This window comes from Condylostylus longicornis, unplaced genomic scaffold, assembly GCF_029603195.1.
Source record: "Condylostylus longicornis isolate FDR11 unplaced genomic scaffold, ASM2960319v2 ptg000856l, whole genome shotgun sequence".
Classification (NCBI taxonomy): Eukaryota; Metazoa; Arthropoda; class Insecta; order Diptera; family Dolichopodidae; genus Condylostylus; species Condylostylus longicornis.
In genome coordinates this window covers 5,648-24,516 of record NW_026578798.1, presented here as the reverse complement: position 1 = coordinate 24,516, position 18,869 = coordinate 5,648, and the positions used below count along the sequence as shown (strand labels likewise).

The 18,869-nt window shown below is 45.0% G+C and overlaps 2 non-coding genes across 2 annotated transcripts; one reads left to right on the top strand and one right to left on the bottom strand.

Moving 5' to 3' along the window:
* Positions 1-1,360: 1,360 nt before the first annotated feature.
* Positions 1,361-1,469, bottom strand: LOC129618386 (U5 spliceosomal RNA). Its single transcript, XR_008697789.1, has one exon. It is a non-coding gene; the product is annotated as a U5 spliceosomal RNA (small nuclear RNA).
* Positions 1,470-13,444: 11,975 nt separating this feature from the next.
* Positions 13,445-13,575, top strand: LOC129618385 (U4 spliceosomal RNA). Its single transcript, XR_008697788.1, has one exon. It is a non-coding gene; the product is annotated as a U4 spliceosomal RNA (small nuclear RNA).
* Positions 13,576-18,869: the final 5,294 nt, after the last annotated feature.

Sequence of the window (18,869 nt, the reverse complement as noted above, 5' to 3'; positions counted from 1 at the left end):
CACGGGTTCCTATCCAATCAGTTTTCAAAGAAGGGATTACATTTTCGGGAGGTTTTCCAAAATCTTTTCAATCTAGAACTTCATCTCTTGAACCTAAATGGTGGAGATGACATGTCCAAATTGACTTTCCAGAGTGCTTTTGCAGGTATTCATAGATGCATAACGCGCCCCATAGACGTTTATTTTCAGCCATTGATGAATTGTACAGCAAGCACACTAATCGAAAACTTCGACTGATTGGATCCTCATTTGGCGGACAGGCTGTTGGTAAATTTACAAAACATTGTGATCTCCATTTTTCTTCAAGCATCTTATGCCTCCCAGCATCCTGATCGTGTGGATTCAATTATTCTTCTCTGTCCTGGCGTCAATATCGCTGAAACGTTGGAGCGTCTGGTGAGCCGCGCGAATTAAACTTCTAAAATTTCTGTGTAGGTCTCTCTACAAGATCCAGAAGGAATGAATATGTGGAAAACTGCTGGATTTCTTCCTTTTCCCTCTCCCCTACACCAATGAGCCAATTGCAATTCCATATTCGTTTTGGGAGATGTGCAGATCATTCCCCCTTATCCACGATATTCATGCCCTGCAGCTCTTATCCATGGGGAACGTGACGATGTCGTCTTACTATCAGACATTCAACTCTTTTTGGAGAAGGTACCTGAAGTTTTTCTTCGTTTCTTATATCAGGTTCTTATTTGCAGTGCCGAAACAGAGAGACATCACTCGGTTGGTAGTTGTTGACGATGATCACAATCTCTTGCGGCCTGAAACCCTTTCAATGATCCATGCGAAATTGAAAAGAGTGTTTTGATCTTGGAATCGCGACAATAGAATCGAACTTTCTTATCCGTTCGCTTTTTTTTGGATATTGCACGAAAATACATCCTTTTGGATGTCACTTATTAGATAAGAACCAACCTATGCTTGCATAGTTATTTGCTGATCCATAATAAGCTCGGGAATCGCATGGCATCTGCCGGCGATATTCCACTTGAGTTTTTATGACTTATCAGCTAGACGGTAGGGTATTGTCCGTTCATGAAAAATGGAATTGGGGAAAAATCCAGACCTTCGTTTTCATCAGTGTCGCCAAGCGCAACCAATTTGTACTAGACTTTGTTCGAGGATCTGATTCTGACACTTTGGGTAGATTGTCATGGCCAGAACCAGTAAAGACATTGGATTGTGCCATTGCCACACAAACCATTGGATTTCATGTTGTTTCTTCTTTCTTCTATGCCCTCGGTGATTGCAAGACACAATGCGCAACATTTCAGCGCAACCACTTGACGCAAAGTGACCTCCATCAACTGTGTTGAGTTTTCGAGGTTCGAGGAATAACAGCACAAAGAATTGTTGGACAACGAATTGTCCTCAAACAAATTCAAGATTTCGGCGCAATCTCTACACATGACTCTTTAGAAAAAGGCGAAAGGATCGTATGCTTTGTTGAGGTTGCAGAATATAATAGATGGGAGGTACTCAGACCTCTTGGAGCGAGCTCACGTCTCAACAACTGAACCCATTTTCCATGAAGGGAACGGCTACCTGATTCCTTGCGGAAGATGAACTTGAACTTTGTTTGCGCTGAAACTCATAGCTCTACCCGCCCTGCGCTGGATTGGATAAAAAATGGCTCGGCTCTCTGATGCAATGGTGTTCACAAGGTTCAGATTGATCAAATTAAGAAAAAGAGTATCGCAAGCATCAGCAAGGCGAATCCTGCGCTGGGATAGATCGCCGATGACGGGCACTTTTTTTTATCGACAAACCAAACACCTTTGCGATCTTCACAAAATGACTTTCGGGTGCTCGCTGAAATACGAATGAATGCCAAATGAGACAGGGAATCTATCTCTCACCGAAACATTGACCTCCAACAGCAAGAACGTCCGTCTTCGAAAATTGGCACCACCCTCCAAGACGGTCAGCGCACTCAGCACAAGTGTCCGCAGCAATGCATTGAGAGGCCTTCACAGGAATCACCACGGAAAGAGGCCCGGCATTATTACAGCTTGTTGACTTGTCTGAGCAAAACCCTTGCCCAAGGCTTGCTAAACAAGATGAAGTCAAAATCGAAATTTCAGTGGCAGGTCTTACCAGCCCAGTCTGTGGGGAACGAACACCACTGGCACTCCGGGTTGTCGTAACATTCCTTACAGAAGGGTTTCCGACATTTTTCTGTAACAGGAGTCACATCTGCATTGGAAATTGTCAGAAGACAGAAAAGAACGACGCCAGCGAAACAAGGGGAAACCATCCTAGGGCCTGCATGTCGAACCTGTTCCGATACACCGTTAACAATCATTAATTCGAAAGACTTGGAAGTGATTGTTGTGCGGGTAGCGACGTGGTCAGTTCGGCTTTTTATCTTCGACCCTTAGAATACAAACACAGTGGAGAACCAGCAGCAAATGATTAGAAGAATCTCTGATTTCTGAATTGATCCTCCATTCCTTTCCTCCAGATTAGTTATACTGAACCGTCGATCTCTCATTAGGAACTAGAGCGTGCGATTAATACTTCAATCCATAGACGGGACTGCATCCATAGACGGGACTGCATCCATAGACGGGACTGCATCCATAGACGGGACTGCATCCACATGCTGGCTCTCACTCTGATGTTAATTTTGAACTCGTAGACCCGGATTCAAATACGGTCATGAGTAGAGTCGCTGCGAATCATGAGGATGCGAACACACAGGAAACAAACAAGCTTGGCGATCCCGAGAGATTAGAGCGCACAACTAACAGTTCCTCGCAATAGTAGCAGAAGTGACGATTACTAGCAGCAACGAATGCATCATAACACACGCGATGTCATTTCGGAGTCGATGCACAGAAATCAGGTCCCTTATAGGGAAGACCCTTCCATCACACTCTGTCAATATCTGGATCAATGAATGGGGAGGACCACCTCGATGGTGCCGCCAAAGCTCCCTTCGCTGATTTTGACGTTTTTCACGAAAGCCTCAATTTTGTCATTTTCGGATTTTATTTCATCTCTTATGCTTCGCTTCTACGAAAGTTACGACAAGAGAAGTCATTTGTTCACGTGTCTCTCCAGATGCTTGGAGCTTTTGTTTTCACTGAACTCAACAGTGTCCTCTATCTCTCTTTCACACAAGCACAACTGCCTATCTCTCAGCTCATATGCCGTTGCGCTACCTGCTTTATGAGCTGTGTAGCGTTTTTGGCCGTATTACGAAAATCCTCTCCTCGTGCAGGCGACGATTTTGGCAGATTGTTCAAACCTGTGCATAGATCATCTCGTTTCGGCATTCAAGCTCATTGGGCGACGCTTTATTTGATTGCTTTGGTAGGAGGATTGATGCTGCAGAGATTTCGGCGCCAGAAAGAAGATGACTCCTTTTATGTTGGTCTTTGGGAATGCGTTATCAGTAAGCAAATGTTAACAAGCCTGACTCAGACTTTCCATTTTGTAGACATGGTGGGAGGTCTTCAGCTCCTGCCTCAGCTGCATATGATGTGGTCAAGACGCAACCGCATCAGCCATCCACTTCTCCGATTTGTTATTTTTATGTTCCTCGCAAAGCTCACTTCCCTTACTTACTGGTGGGTCGATTCGCTCACCATCAGACAAATTGACTCTTCAGGCTAATCTTTGCCTGGTTTCATGAGGCATTACTAGGGAGAGGCGTTCATATTGGAACAGAAACACTCAACATCTTAATTCTTTTGTATTTCATTTGTCGTTATATTTTTCAGTCGGGGCGAGCTGCTTCCCTTCCAGTATAGTAGACAGTGCGCCTAAATATGAACAGTAGCAGTTCCTGGACCAATATAATGGAGGAGTCAGAACTTCGTCAACAGGCGGCTAGACGACGTGCTAAGCTCCTCAGTCAAGGAGAGGAGAGAATCGGACGCCTTCAAGTTGGTGGAACCCCCACGCCTCAACGAAATCCCACTTCTACTGAAGACTTGTTCACTAGTCGCGACGAAGCACCATTTCCAGGATGGAATGGTGAAACACTCGGAAGTGAGCAGCGGATCGATCCTCAATGGCTCATGGATTATCTAGGACTCCCACCTCCTTCCACTATAGAAGCGACACCAAAGACAATTCGATTTGTAGACTCTATTCGCATTCCTCTAATTCTAGTTGTTGGTTGGGTTTCTGTTATCCTCTCAGCGCTTTTGGGACGTCTTTATATGAATCAGGGATCGGATTCCTACTTCTTTTTCGGAATTGACTCAATTTCCGTCTTTTGTTTTTGTCTTTTGGAAATTCTTCTTCAACTTATCAACCAACAATCTTCTCCTATGACAATAAAATCATTTTTCAACATTGAAACTGCTCTTTCTTTCTTCTTGTTAGCAAATCAATTCATATCCAAGCGTCTTCTATTCTTCATTCTAATCTCAACCAGCGTTCTTTTTTCCTCTAAGTTTCTCGCTGGGCATATTTCATTAGCAATGCTTGCCACCTACGCCATTCGCCTCTTTCCCTCTTTAAGTGCCGTCCAGATGTATTTTTCTGACTATGCTCTCTTCTCCACTGCCAGTGCCTTTAGTGTGTTGTTTGTTTCGTTCCTTGGTCGCTCTTTTGGCCTGTAACAAGACACAATAAACTGATACCATCAGGCACAGATGAGCGACGATGGAGAGCTCTTGGATAGCAAAATCGCAACTCTTTTTGCGAGTAAGTGATTATGAACCGTGTCCTATCGTACTGTTCGTCGCTCTCCAGAATACGAGAACGGGGAAGTGGTAGAGCAAAATGAGATTCTTCTCCTTCGTAAGCAGCTTCAAAACAGTAACACAACGAAATGGACAACTGAGAGAGCAACAAAGGTGAACGGCTGGGACCGATTCCTCGCCTCTGATCGCCACGTATTGTAGCTGATCCAGTTACTCCAATCACGATTGCAAGACCATCAGAAATCTTCAAAGCCACGCTCCAAATTCAAGTTTTCCGTTTCAACCTCACAGCCTCCACCCCGTCCAGCTGACGACGATCACCGAAGCTCGGAAGAAAATTCCGTCTCGATTGAGCATCATGGCGTTCATTGCAGCCAAAAACAGAAAACAAAGGTGCGACTTATCCCAATTACTGAAAATGCTACGGCTGTTTCTAGAATCATTTTTGGTTCGGGAGATTTGAATGGAAGCGACGTTACATTGGAAGACTTGGTACAGACGCATCTATTAATATTGAAATCGTTGCCACGACTTCTATAGAAATCGTTTTCAGGAGGATTGTTTGATCATCTTGGATGATTTGAGCGGGGCGTTGAGGATCAATCGCGTTGCGCGTTGTATTGTTGTGTATGTGAATATCATTAATCCATTCTTCGACCTCTTATCTGTTCTGTAGGGCAACAAACATTCAATCTTCAGTCATCATGCATCACATTCGTGACAGCCTCCTTTTTCTTAAATCACTCCAGGTGAAAAACGCGTTTCATTCCCACATTCCTTGTCTTCCCCCAGATACGCATTCATGACTCAGTATCGACAGTCGTTCTCTGCTCCTCACTCTCATCCCCAGTGATTGAAAGGTAGTCTTTCATGAAGGGTCTCATCAAGTGCTGCATGTTGTTCTTCAGATCTAGTACGATGAAATTCGGTCGATTAAAAGCTTCACTGAACTCATCCACCGACAATCATACAAACGATCAGTTCGAAGTCAAAGATTTCAATTGGCATCGGCTCGGAGAGGTAACACACCAAATCGATATTTTCAAATCGTGTCGTTCGTCTCAGCATTCTCCAAATTGGAGTCTTCTTGATGAGTCTTTCGACCTTCCTCAAGAGCTTCTCATTTTTGGGACTTCACATCCAAAATGGGAACTTGAAGACCAAACAGAAGAGAAATTGCACTCTCTGTTTGAAAGACTTGTGGGACGGACATGAATGAATTAAGAGATTTTTACAGTCCACAATTGATCGTTCATTTCTAGAATAAACTCAAATTCAATATAGAAGGGAAATGGAATTTAAAAAACTCGGGAGCGTCGTGTGAAATTTAAACCATCAAAAAGAGAACGTCTTTTATGACAGAAACAGCTACATTGCTTCACGAGACACGGGACATCCAAAATAATCATACATTCGGTTCTCTTCCTTAAATCCTTCACTCATCAACCGTGGATTGATTTGTTTGTCCACATAAGTCGTTCGAGTATCTCCTGGTCTCATTCGAACAGATCCACTGCTCGTCATATTGGCCCTTCGCACGACGTCTTGCTGGAGTGAAGAGGAATCACAATACTCCTGAAGAGATGATGTTCCACTGTTACTCACAGATTGAGGGCGTCTGCAATACCCTGGATCTTCGCGCTGTTGAGGAAGTTCTCCAGATTCTCTGATATCCATCAAAGGGTCTCTTGCGTGTCCAAATCTTCTTCTCGCATGTCCCAATGGCGAATACCTGACCGCTCTCGCACGATCCAACTCCCGTTCAAATCCATCGGCCTCCATGAGCGGCTCATTTTCATACAAACGTTCCATGTACTGCATTCGATGACGGAAATCCAAATCGTCAAACCAGCGAGCGTCCGGATGGAACTGGTATGAATTGTTCCTGGACAGCCTCTGATTGATTAAACGATTTCCGACATACAGACACCTTCCGTCGTCCATGAGATCCTCACAGATTGATGAAGCACCAAAGCGCTCCTGCATTCCCTCCAAGAAGCCTCTCCTATAATCTTCGGATGGTGTCAGACCTCTTGGCAACAGACGACTGGACGGATAAGAATCAATCCAGTCTTCCGTCGGACGCATTCGGATTCGTTGATGTTCACCCCGTCTGTCAATGAGCTCATATTCAACCCATCGGGGGTCGCGATCATCCATGAGACGCCGTGTACGTGACATCTGAGCCTCAGCGCGATCTCGCTGACCATTTGAAGTCCTTCGTTGAGGAACCATTGGAGGCTCTCCTTCGAAACGTCTTTCATTAACTGTTCGAAGTCTTTGGCTTGATGGTTTTGTGGTGAGTCGAGAATCAGGAAATCGACGGAGGTGTTGAAGTATCTAAAGATAAGGATGATGCAGGACGCCCCAGTTCGTCTCGGTCTCTCACCTCGTCTTGGTCGATGAGCTGCTCCGCGTAGTCGCCTGTTGATGAGGTTTCGAGAGGACCTGAACTGACATCTAAAAAACACTTCAGACAAAAATCCACTCACGTCTCTGAGGTTGGGGTTGTTGCTCTTCTCTCGTCGATTGTTTGTGGCTGGTGACCGAACCCGTTGTTTCATGCGGAAGACGTCCGTCATCTAATTCTGATTTGAATTGTTGTGATGCCGACATCCGTTGCTTGTACCGCTCAATCAAGTAATCAGGATGTCTTGCAGCTCTCGGTCGTTTTCGAGAGGGTTCGTTATCAAGGAAGGTTTTTGCGAATGGATCTGGTCGTCTGTTAATCTCCAATACGCGCTCTCGTTCAATTCGGTCATTTTCACGCTCAGCCGAAGATTTCATGTCAGAATTCCTCCGAATTCCCGGAGGTCTTCCGAGTTTCTCATATTCACTTTCAGGAACAACTTTCTGCTGAGCGGGGCTTTTTCTATTCGAGCTCTCAGTTCTTAAATCCCGATTTGAACGAACAACCTTCTCTGTCTGTCGTTTCATCTCTGGAGCAAGGTCCCTGTAGCCAGATGCCGATTTTCTTCCTGGATTCAGCCGATCGATCCCTTCTTTTGAAATTCGCTCATACACTCCTTCGATCAAACCTTCTTGCCCCAATGGTGAAGGTGTTCGACGTTGTTTGGCAAGGCCTTCGTTGGGACTAGAACTCCCATTCAAGGTCGGACGCTCTGAGGGGCTGTCAGCATCCAAAACTTGATTTCTGATTTTTGCAACGAACTCATCACTACGCAATCCATTTTTAGAGGGTTGGACACTTTGAACTTGCTTTGGTTGAGGAGAAGGCTTCTTGAATAAGACACCAGGCGTAACGTTGGGAATGAGAACGGTATCGCTCGCCTTTCCATATAAGAGTTTGTCAACAGTCATCTGTATGCGAAGCGAGTCTCCTTTGCTTGGTGGGGCCTCGATAGTTTTTTGAACGCCAACGAGTTCATCTGAAGTGGCCAATGATTTCTGATCGCTCTCTTCGGATGAAGAACTGGGATTCCTTGGCTGATTGGATGAGAGAAGACCAATCAGATCCCCACCCATTGGATTGCTTTCTGTTTGTTCTCCATCTTGAATATTCATTTGATTTCGATTTTGTTTGCGTGGAACACCAAGTAAACTCAGAATTGTTGAACCTGGGGAGAGCGTCTGAATGGAATGGAATGAAGACAGAATGGAGAAGTCAATAATTAGAAGAACTCACGAGTGGTCGCTCAATTTGAACATCAACGAGGGTTGAGGAGCCTGCTGCCTTCTGATCTCGACTAGGGAGGTTCACTTCAATTCTCTCGGATGCTTCTTCAGGTTTTTTCCTTGGAATGTCTGAATTGAATTCGTCGAGCAATTTCTCTATTGTTCGCTGAGCGTTTTGTCTTTCATCGTCATCTGAGAACCACAATCCAGCTACGCGACGTCCCTGAAAAAAATCGAAACTGTCAAAATCCTTGATAACAGAAGTTTTCTTACGACTGGATCTGAACAGGACTCCTTCGCCATCGGGTCAACCGGAACCCTAAAGAATATATAGTTCTCTTCAGCACTAATCTCCCACGCTGAAGTGATTGCTTCAACAAGATTTTTGGGATTCCTCTGGTTTAAAATTATCAGGCGATACCTGAGAGATGAAATCAAATCAGCCTTTCTGTTTAGGACAAATTCTCACTTGGGCTCTGTATTTCGTAATACGATATAAAGAGCTCCTTCAATATCAGCACGCGACCAAAGTTGTTCAGATTCATTGAGAACGTAAGCGGAAACGAAAGTCGCACGCTGAATAACATCGAGGATATTGGGATCAGCTTTACGAAGGACTTGAAGATTTGCTTCATGGCGAATGAATTCAGTCTGAGGAGAAGGCTAAGAAGAGAAGAAGTTGAGAGAGATCCGAACCTGTTGTGCCAGCTCGTCCACTGTGGTGCAATTATTGACCATTTGAAAAGGACAGAAAACGAAGGGGGGATGCTACAACAGTCGGAATTTGGAAAAGGCCATGAATTTGAGACAGGAATGAAAACAATTTCCTTGAATACAAAGGGACGTCTTCAAAGTGAGAAGGAAGCGTTGAAAGACCCCAAGAAGTCCAGCCGGACTCAAGAAGAAGCGAACCAGTTGCTACGATAGAAATTCTTTACAAAGATCAAACCCGTTCTGACCGACCGCGATCAAACCTGTCAGTGGGAGAGAGCTATTTGCTCCGTCAGGTCCAGCAGTTGAAACATTAGGCATATCAGGATTTCCTGGGAAGGTTGCTCAAATGCAGGTGAAATGACACTCTGATCACATTTTTGGCCTCAAGACCACGTGAAAATTCTTCTACATCAAGAAAGAGACTTCTTTGTATCGATACGTTTGTGATTTTGAAAATTGTGCGGAGTCGAAGAAGAAAACGTGACCATTCTTGAACCTGTGCATCGAATCATACAAAGCAGGTTCGGCGACGCATTTGCCCTTGGGTGTGGTGGATGGTCCTGCGAGGTGAACCTGATTATTAAGAAGAATCAGAGATCTTTAACAACATGGACGATGTGATAGGTAAGGCCTGAGAAATTGGTTGGTCTTCAATTTCAGTTGTATTTTTTTTGTTTGTTAGATCAAACTTCAGGGAGTGGCCCAAGTGAAATAGCTTCTGAAACGCGACCTGGCAATCTGTCTCGAGACGAGGACCACAATAGTGAAGTAGTTGCTAAATCAAATGGTTCTCAGAAGCAGTTGGAAAAAATGGAAGCAGAATCTGTAGAAGAGACTCAAAAACAACCAGGAAAGAAAAGGTTTCGAAGTGGACAAAAAACCCGACGACAGAATGAGATTGTACGAAAAAAAGAAAGCAGTGGTGCTCGTGAGACGACCACTCGTCGTGCGAAAATAGAAGCTGGTAAAAGAAGTAGGAAAGCTGATCGAAGTGATGACTCGTCAAGCTCTTCGTCATCAAGCAGCAGTAGTAGCGGTGGTCATCGCAGACACTTCCCGGCTCGTACTAAACGGCAAACCCCAACTTGTTCTCCAAATCTTGTATCTCGTAAGAGACGTCGAACAGCAATTGTTCACAGTGACAGCTCTGCGAAAAATTCAAGACCCTCTCGTCAACCACGTCCTTCCCCATCAACAGTGGCACATCGAATTCAATCACTCGAGTCTGGGACTCCTCTAACAGCATCAACTCTTGTGGTTTCTATGTCGCTCCTGGAACTTCAACTTTGTCGTCAGAGTGCGATTGATGCTTTCTTTGATTCTGTTGAAAGATTATTTTTTCCCTCTGTTCCTGGTGGATTCGATGAACTGTTCTATACATGGATTACTTCAACCTCAACAAGAAAGAAGCTTCCGAAATATTCAGAGCGGTATTCGGTGGACCAGTGGCGATCTCGTGTTGAAGGATTAAAAAACAGAGCGGAAACTCAGAGACGAAAATTGGCTGTAGCTGCTGAAGAACTGCGGAAACGGTCAGTTCTGCGCTCTGAGGAAACTCTCACGTCAGTTGAGAGCCGCTCCCATCAGAATGCAACAAAAGAAGTTGAAGACGTCCGAATGGAAGCAGATGATGAGGAAAGTCACAAAGACAAGAAAAACGAAAAAATTGAAGTGAAATCTGAAGTGAAATGTGAAAATCAACGTGTGAAAAGGGGAAGGCCTAAAGCGAAACCAGATCAGCTTGAATCGGGTCCACTTCCGGCGCCCGATGAGCTTCCTGGGAGCACGAGTCAATGGTTGAATGGATGGATCGCGAACGATCGGATTGCTGCATCCAAAAACGGCAAAACGAGGCAATCACAGATGAAGCTGCCTTCGTTGCTTTCCTTTTTAAGATCTCCAATAGTTCAAATGTCATCTGTCGTGGAATGGGCCCCAAGGGAGGGTTGCTCTGTTCGAGGTAGCGCTCTGTACCTACGGGCAGAACTTTGCGGTCATAAGTCGGTGTATTGAGACAAAATCATACAAGGAGGCTTATGACTTTTATTCTGAGACGTTCAAACAGGTGACTCTTAGACTCTTGTATTTCGTAGACTTCTTCTTATTCAGACAAGCCGCTATCAAGCGTTCAAGGAGCACAAGCGTCTAGCCGATTGGTTCACCGAATAACTTAGGACTATTTTTCAAAAGATATCAGGCACCATGGAATGCCCACATGTGCTTCATTGTTGAGTAGTTACTTTTTTAAAGGAACACTTCACCACGCCCTACGTCTCACACTTCTCACCCGAATCTCTGTGCCTTTTCAAATGGACCGTCATAGTAGCTTGGATTATACTTGCAAATCGAGCCTCTCAGACTTACTTGCAATACCAGAAGACAAAGTGGTGAACCACCTCTCTGCCAACGACTGCTGTCCTCGAACTTTCTCAGCATCAACTTGCGCATCAGTTGCCGATCAATTCCCTTTGAATGATTTTCTGCCATCCCCTCGTTTCCATTCCCAGCGATCGACGCCGTTAGACGCTGTTTTCAGCTCACGCCGTACATCCTCTGGAGATTCTTTGGAATTGGTTCTTCATTATGATCTCAACAAAAGCGATTCACTTATCGAACACAGGAACTTCAAAGATTTGAGATGGGGTGAGGGCGCGTTTGGAAACATCGAAATCGATGAGGTGGACGTTGACATCTTTAGTTCCGGTCTTAATCTCTTTCCTGTTGTCAACTGGCTTCCCACTACAATTACGCTAGCCTTCTCCCTTATTAGCAATGCGACGTTCCCATGTCCGAAGCGCAAAATGTACTGCAAGAAACGCCGTCGTCAACACGAATCGCGCAGTCATCCTTAAACTCAATTTTCTGGCAATTTTGACATCAACGTTTTCTCCAAAGGTTCAGTCTTGTTTTTTGCAGCTTGGTTTCTCCAAATCATGAGGGTCGACGTGAGGAAAATTCTCTTTTTTTTCGTTCCCGTTTCACGCATCCATTCGGTAATCCAGTTGTGTTGCAACGCTGTGTCTATGGAGTCGTGGAAATAGCCACTTTACTTTCCATGTATTGTGCTGCCTAAATGACTACTTGTTATTTAATGGTTTATCTAATGGTTTATTTAATGATTTATTAATGGTTTTTTTGATGGTTTCTTATTCACTCTCTTCCCCTCGTAATTGTAAGAGTTGCTGCCAAACAAAATGAGAACTACTTAAAAAACGAAGATCGTACCTGCTCCGTCGATGTGAACTGCGAATGACCCAATTAACAAATGTGTTTGAGGGGCTGTGTCCGAATATGCAAGCCAACAATGTGAGAACTTTGCATTCTTTTCTCCAAGATTTTTAGCTTCTGAATGGGCCTGTTTCGAGAAACCATGCTTCCTGTGTTGTTTCACTGATTTGAACAACTTGTGCCGGATGCACCTCCACGAGAGTATCACCAACGCACACGAGGGTATAAGATGCTGCCAATTTTCAACGACATAATTCCATTTTCAATGATCTTACCAGCCCCCATGCAGTGAAAAACTTTCCATCCAAGACCTTCTTGTGCGGGTTCCAATGTTCCGTATGGTTTCTCTTCATTTTGATCTTCTTTCTCCAGACTTAATGGAGCTTGGCTCAGACTTAATGGAGCTTGGCTCAGACTTGATGGAGCTTGGCCGAAGTCCACCAAATATGGGGGTTCTTGGTGGCCAATCACTCGACTGATGCTGGATCCGGATGTTGGTCTTCTAAAAGAGATTATTCAGAGCGCGCCAGGGTTGCGGACTCACAGCGCCCTTTCTTTTGGTCCCTGCAGAAATCTTCATGAGAACAGTGACTCGCGCTAAACCTACCAGCATGCGGTAGTCCCAACTGAGAGACGCTCCCACTTCGGAGTGGCTTGGAAAAAACAGCTGACAACAAGAGATCATTATTTTTGTCGCTAATTGACTTACGCGATACTGTCCCGCCATCGATGACGGGAGAAGGACATCACGGCCTTTTGGCGGCAATGCAAGCTTCCAATACCGACCATAGGAATCAAATACTGGCCGAGCGCGTTGAATCGGACATCCACCTGAAACAAATACCGCGTCTTAGAATCTGTGCTTGGCTTGCCGTCCGAGGATTCCAGAATTCGATAATAGCGTGGCGGTCGCTCGGGAGGAGTGCAGATGTCACACATGAAAAATTGTCAAAGTAATTCAAAGAAAAAAGAAAATTTACTACTTTTGGCGCTTGATTGCAGAAACAATTTTTTTTTTTTGGTCTTTTGCATGCCGGGTGGATACCGTGTACTGTGATGTAGGCATTCTACAAAAAATCGTTGTTTCGGCACAGCTCCCAAATGATTGTATCTGGCACGTGTACTGCATTGCATGAATATCATTCACGTTAATTGGACATGCTGACTTGACCAGAGGGGATGATCCGTAACAGATAAGTATCCTTGCGGGAGGGGCAGTGTGGCTACACGTGACGCCTTGCGGATGTGCCATTATTGCTAGTTGAAAACTACCTCCAATTCCTGTCTGAAAGTTCGAAAGAGCTATCAGCAATTTTTGAAGGCTCTAGGGCTAACTCGTCGATCTCTTGCTCAAAGAAAAAGAAAAGTCACCAAAACTCAAGGTTCTTGACTAAATTAGCCTCTCAAAAGGAGGTTTCCGGCATCCACAAACAAGTTGATCAATTGAAGCGGAAGAGCTAACGAAGAATGTCCAGCAAGCGTTAAGAGGAAGCTTTTGAAGTTTTTAGCTACCATCACAACGTAGCTTGAACAACCTACAGAATGTCACAACATGAAACCAATTGAGTCTCTTCTCTGGGTTCTTCCAGAGTGAACAACATAGGGAAGATTCTGCTACCTACAGGTCGAGAACAAGAACTGAAGATTGCTTCACCGTACTGTGATCTAGATTGGTTCAGCGACCACAGAAGCACGACAGAATCATAAATGTACAACCTGACATTGAAGGCATCGCCATTCCCACGTTGCGTAGCTTCGTTGTGGTTCATTTGACAACCACAGGACATCGTGAGACATGACGAGTGTAAGAAGGAATCGATTGCTTGTTCTTGAGTCAGGATTTCATGCTTCACCCTGTTCTTTTAGTATCTGGTGGTAATTGATCCGGAAATGAATTCACTGGTGATAAATCATGATAGAGAGAAGGACCAAACTCTTCTCTTGTTACGACCATTCCAGCAGCATCCCCCGTGAGTTCATCTCATGGTAAATTATGAGTGGGACTCCTCTTCGCTACGAAACTATCGCCTCTTGCGTCTGCATCATGAGGCGTAATTCGTATCACACACAATTTGAACAGACCCGGGATCGATTGTTATCTAATGATGAAGATTAACCTTGGAAAGGACGTGACAGGTACCAGGCACACCAGAAAGACCTTCCCCCAGAGACGAATGTTTCATTATCTTCCAACGTGGTCAGGAACACCACGGAATCCCTGACCCATCTGTTGTATCCTCATCCGAATTGGAGTACATCGGATTCTAATTTTTGTCAAGACATACTGTTATTTCTTATTTTTAAGTTTCATCATTTCTGCGCGTGTAGTGACTATTTCTTGCGTCAATGGAATCCCCTCCTCCATGTTATGAGGAGGCTCAACCCGAAATACGCTTCTCGCCATCAATCGCGCCACACCTTCAGTTCCCGCCACCGCAGACTTCTCGAGCTCCTCCCCGCTTCGTGACGTCAACTGCGGTCCCTCCGATCCTGAAACTCAATCGTCATCCGTACGAGTCACACCAGGAACAGCGCCGCGTGTCAATTATTCCGCCTTCGGATGAAGCTTTCCAAAATCCGACTCCACGCCTCATTGAGGCGAAGGTCAACAAACAGGACGAAATGATGCAACAAAACTCCGTCGGAGGAACAACAGAGCAGCGCATGTGGACGAGAAATTTCCCAGAAAGGTTTGAAACTCCCAAAACTGACATCGCAGCAAACGTTTTACTCGATCCGCACACCAGGGATTTCTCATGGCATGCCCCTCATCGACAGCCAGGCAGACATTCAGTCATCTTCGTGGGGTTTCCCCCCATCAAACCGACCCTCTTGTCCGCCGGATTGAGAAGCAAGGATGGCCGGAACAGATGTTATTAGGTTCATCTCGCGATTTCGAGTCAACTCAGTGGCAAAGTCATCAGAAGAACCCATCTGCCCCATTGCCTTCCATCTTGCAACATCGTGGATTGATCGAGGAATGTCTTCGTCAAGATGAAAGGAATCTCGATGTGGATGAATCCTTATCTGGAGTTCCAGTGGGAAGCTACGTATCGACTGACATCCCATTCCGGCTCATTTCGGCAAAGACGTCCGACACAGCGCCCGACGCTCCGACCGAGAATTCTATTCCTGATTCTCTCTCTTCTTTATTGAAGGAGCGTCAAGAATCAACAAATCAAGGGAATCAATTGTTATGCGGCGCAGTTCCCATGCTTGAGACGTTCTGGTTCGTACGAGATAAAAGCCTCTACCTGTGGAGATGGAATGATGGTGGAGTGAATCGTCAACTTGAATTATCTTTTAGTGAGACTGTCACTGCAGTCGGTGCTGTGGATCCAAAACCATTCCTGTTAAATGATTGCTATTACTCTGATAAAGATATCAATGAAACCGAATCCCCATCAATCACCCAAATTGCGAAAGTCCTTCTTATTGCGACAACCACACAAATGTCGCTTTGGTTTCTTAGAATTTCCCCAAATGGCGACCGAATGATCGAAGCGTCCCAATCCTCTTTCGTTTGTCCAAGTCCCAAATTCCCTGTCACCCGCCATTGTAGGACACGATCAATCTGGTCGTCTGTTTTATGGCGATGCAAATGGAGGAATTTACGAATTTGTTTTCTTGCCACCAAGTCCTTCAAACCAGTCCTGGACATCATTCCTCTTCAAGTTTTCTGGACGAAATTCTTCTCATCCTCCTCAGCGGACGATTTCTCAGCAAGTCGCTGGACCATCAACGATCAGCAAAGTAGGAATTAGAGACTTTAGACGATGAAACGACTCTTCGCTCTTCAGGTGCTCGGACGTTGGGCGGGGGGCAGGCGAGCAGTCGTTTCGCTTTCCTTCGACAGTCACCGATCTCTACTCTACTCTGTTGACGACGGGTCAAATATTGAAGTGTTTTATCTTCCACCGCCAGAAATTAAAGAAACTGGTTTTACAGAGTTCCCTTTGCAGCCCCTCAGTGAGTTGTGTTCAATATGTGTGAACAATCCCATTCCATAACCCGTTTCTGGGCTTATGAATTTTCAACTTTTCTTAGCTTCGCTATCGCACGGCTGTTTAATATCCCAAGCCATGAATATCTATCGCCAAGTCGTTGCTACTTCAACAAGAGGCCCAGCAGCTGTATCAATGCAAGACCAATTACAGAATGTCCAGAATTGCAAGGTGAGCAAATCCGCCTTATTTTAATGTTCATCAGTCTATACGTCTCTCGGTGCTTTCTAAATTTTGATTAATTCGCGTGGATGTCTGTTTGTTCAGGTTGTTCAAATTGTTCCGTTGAAACGTCATGAAGGAAATTCAGTCTCTGCTGTTGCATTATCGAGTAGTGGGAGTCGTTTGTTTCTCAGATTAAGACTTGAACTGCCTTTATTGCCAAAACGACTCGAATATACCAATAACCCAGATATGTGAGCATCGATGCCTTGCCAATATCATTTTACTCTTTTTAGAACGAGATATCAATATGTTAAGGCAATTGATGTTCTCAATTGGAAGCCACCTCCCCCTGTATCTCCATCATCACAGGGACAAGCATCCCCCACTTACTTGTACTTGAATTCTCGAACATTCATTTCTTCCTATCAGACAAAATTACATAATTCGACATCCTCAGTTCTCATGTGCGTTACTACTGATGAAGGCGAAGTATTCAAACGACAAACTCCAACTTCAGCGCCTTCTTCCATTTATTCCCCAAAAGCACTTGGAGAGTGGTGGCAAACAGTATCTCTCGACGAGTTTGTTAAGAACGAAAACCTGTAAGTTCCATAAAATTCACAACATGGAGCAGCGCTTACCGATTACCAGCTTCAATTGTTCCTTCCTTCTTTGCAGACAAATTCTTTCTATCTATGAACAACCACTTGAACCAACCTATCATCAGATGCTTGAATTTCATGGGCCTCTTCCAGATCCATTCAACACTGTTGGAAGAATTCGCGCTTGTCATCGCCTTCGCCAACAGTGTTCTGATCAACCCGCGGAACCGACACTGAGACAGTCTCTTTACGCTCGAACTCCCAATCGAACGTCCGTTTCCCCTTGGGACGTCGCCTTGGTGTCGGATTCTCTCCCGGAACCACGAACGTCTCAAGATAGTGAGGCGGCTCTGGGGCTCGGGAAAATCTCAGCATGTCACAAATACGTTCCTCCAGCATCTCTGTACGCTCTAGCCGCGACTTTTACGCTTCCTGGTCGCGTTTTCGTTATCCTGACGAATATGGGGATCTTTTTGTTGAGGCAACAGCGAATGTCCGATCTTTATAAAAACGCAGCGGACAAGTTCATCACTGAAGGGGGGGCTCTTTCTGAGCTTGATGCTTTCTGTCTTTCTCCCTCAATCAGAACAAGCGAAGTTGGCCACCAACACCTCGCTTCTGAACGTCTTCACCGCATCTCAACTGTTCACATCAGAGCAAGTGATGGCGGCTGCCTGGCAAACCCTCACCGGAACATGCGGGAAGATTCCGTGGCCTCCAAGTCGAACACGAACGAAACGAGATTTCTCAGACGCATGTCGCACCCCGTTCAATTCCAGAGGTCGATTGTACACTCCATTGAAGTCAACAGCTCGAGACGCAACAGCATCACAGAAACAATTTCCATGGAATTTCTTAATTGAAATCTTGATTACAATCATGACAGATGAAACAATTCATTCTGAATCAGGATTCATCAATTGCGTATTCGCAACGGCATCTCCTCAAAGTAAGTCGTCAGAGAGCTCCGTTGGTTCTTTGAAGTAGAATATGCAACAGGGGAGCTATTTGAGTCTGTCAGACGATTTTTTTTACTCCTTTCAGATGCCTCTCATGGCGTTTCGTTTACCTCAGCGCGAGTGAAGGGCCTTTGTCTTTTCATCTCACGGATTCTGCGTCCGTTTTGGTCAACCTCAATTTTTGAAAGTGCACCAATTCATACAGACGCATCTGCGGAAGATATTCTTCTCGATTGTCCAGGAGTTTATAGAAGATCTTTAGATCAAGCGGAACAGTCCCGATCCTTTCGTAATGAAAATGACGGTCAGTGCGACAGTTTGCTCCATTCGAGTACCAGAACGCATCGTCATCGATTGAGAAGGAATTCATCTCGATATTGTTGAGTTCTGTTGAGATTTGATTCATCGAAGCCCTTTTGAATTTCAGACGTCGAGGACGCGTCGCGGAAGCGCAAACGTGTTGAGGAGTTTGTTTCAAATGGATCCCCAACTGATTCGAAACGCGCCAGAATTTCCGTCCATCAAGAAGAAAGACGTCGAGAAGATGTGCCATGCACAACCGTGACACTTCTGACGTGCCGATTCACTCCCCAAGAGTTTGATCAAACAATTGGTTGGTTGCTAAGACTCGAAACAACGATTGGTGAAATTTGTTCGCGTTCAAGTTGCCCACCCGAACCAGCAAAAGTTCCTTTCCAAGGAAATGGACAACAAGGTCTCCAGAAGGCTGAAGAGGAAATGAGCTCTATGGTAAGCCTCTATCGTCTTCAATAAGCATGTTTGCTTGACCTTATCAGAAATCGCTAGCCTTATTCTGTAAGATTGCGAGTCAAACGCTTTCGTGCTGCGCGCTTCTACTCGGAATATCGGAAGGCCGTGAGCTTCCGCCCAAGA